The sequence below is a fragment of the Oryx dammah genome, unplaced genomic scaffold (genome assembly GCF_014754425.2).
Source record: "Oryx dammah isolate SB20612 unplaced genomic scaffold, SCBI_Odam_1.1 HiC_scaffold_25, whole genome shotgun sequence".
Taxonomy (NCBI): Eukaryota; Metazoa; Chordata; class Mammalia; order Artiodactyla; family Bovidae; genus Oryx; species Oryx dammah.
Genome location: NW_024070209.1, coordinates 18,375,908 through 18,377,152, shown reverse-complemented (window position 1 = coordinate 18,377,152; position 1,245 = coordinate 18,375,908). Strand labels below are relative to the sequence as shown.

At 45.6% G+C, this 1,245-nt stretch overlaps 1 pseudogene; it reads left to right on the top strand.

Moving 5' to 3' along the window:
• The first annotated feature begins 324 nt into the window (after positions 1 to 324).
• On the top strand, positions 325 to 944 carry LOC120851664 (annotated as a pseudogene).
• The last annotated feature ends 301 nt before the right edge of the window (positions 945 to 1,245 follow it).

Genomic DNA, 1,245 nt, shown 5'->3' with positions numbered 1-1,245 from the left:
CCTGGTATTTCACCCATCTTCTCATCTTTTCCCAAAGCAGGTAGAGACCTTTCACATTTCCAGTCATTTAGTCATGCCACTTATTTCCTGGCCTGAATTTCCTTTCTTTACTTGGAAAACTTCTACTGCAGTCAAGTTTTAGGAAACACAACTCAGAGACAGAGTAGTTTATAAGTGCAAATATGGAGAGATAAACAAAACTACATATTTTGACTACTCAAATTTGGACCTCAAAAGTCTAAACTCAAAATAATAGTATCTGGTACATAGTGTGAGCTCAAGAAATGTTAGTAGCCTTTCCTTATGGTGACACATGGCAGCAAGATGGTGGTACAGATTTCCGAGGTGGAGAGGTTTGTCACTGATAGCATCTTCAAAGCTGAACCGAATGGGTTTTACATTCAGCAACTGTCTGAAGATGACTACTGTGGAATGGGAAGGTCTGAGTTACACCTACCAGGACAGAAATCATTATTCTGGCCACCAGGATGCAGAATGTTCTTGGTGGGAAGGGCCAGCAGATCTGCAAATTGACTGCTGTGGTTCAGAAGAGATTCAGCTTCCCTGAGGGCAGTATCGAACTCTAAACTGAAAATGTGGCCACAAAAGTTCTGTGCACCATTGCTCAGGCAGAGTCTCTCCTTTACAGCCTCCTAGAAGAACTCGCTGTGCAGAGGAGGGTCTGCTATGATGTGCTGCATATTATGAAAGGTGAGGTCAAAGCCTGTGAGGTCACAGTATAGGAAATTCTGAGGACATAGGGCTAAGTCCACAAAGTTTGTGGATGGCCTGATAATCCAGGACCCTGTTAAATACCATGGTGACACTGCTGTGTGCCATGTGCTACTCAGACAGGATGTGCTGGGCATCAAAGTGAAGTCATGCTGCCTGAGGCCCCAAGTGGTAAGACTGGCCCTAAGAAGCCCCTTCCACCCCATCTCTGAACAGAAGAGTGGGAAGCTGGAGCCACCTACCATGCCCCAGCCAGTGCTCAACCATAACGGGGTGTCCTTGGCAGGATCTGGAGTTTGGATGTTGCTCTGTAAAGACCCTTCATAAAATATTTTTAAAAAACCTGTGGCCTGACTAGGCTATATTATCCAGTGTTCAGACTGAGGGTCGGATCACCCCATGGGGGAACTACTTGATTGATTCTTAGGGCTACCTGGATCACAGTGTTTCTTTGCTTTTCTTGAAATCCTCTTGGTTTCACCTGTACCTGTGAGGCAAGGGCCGGAATGGGAG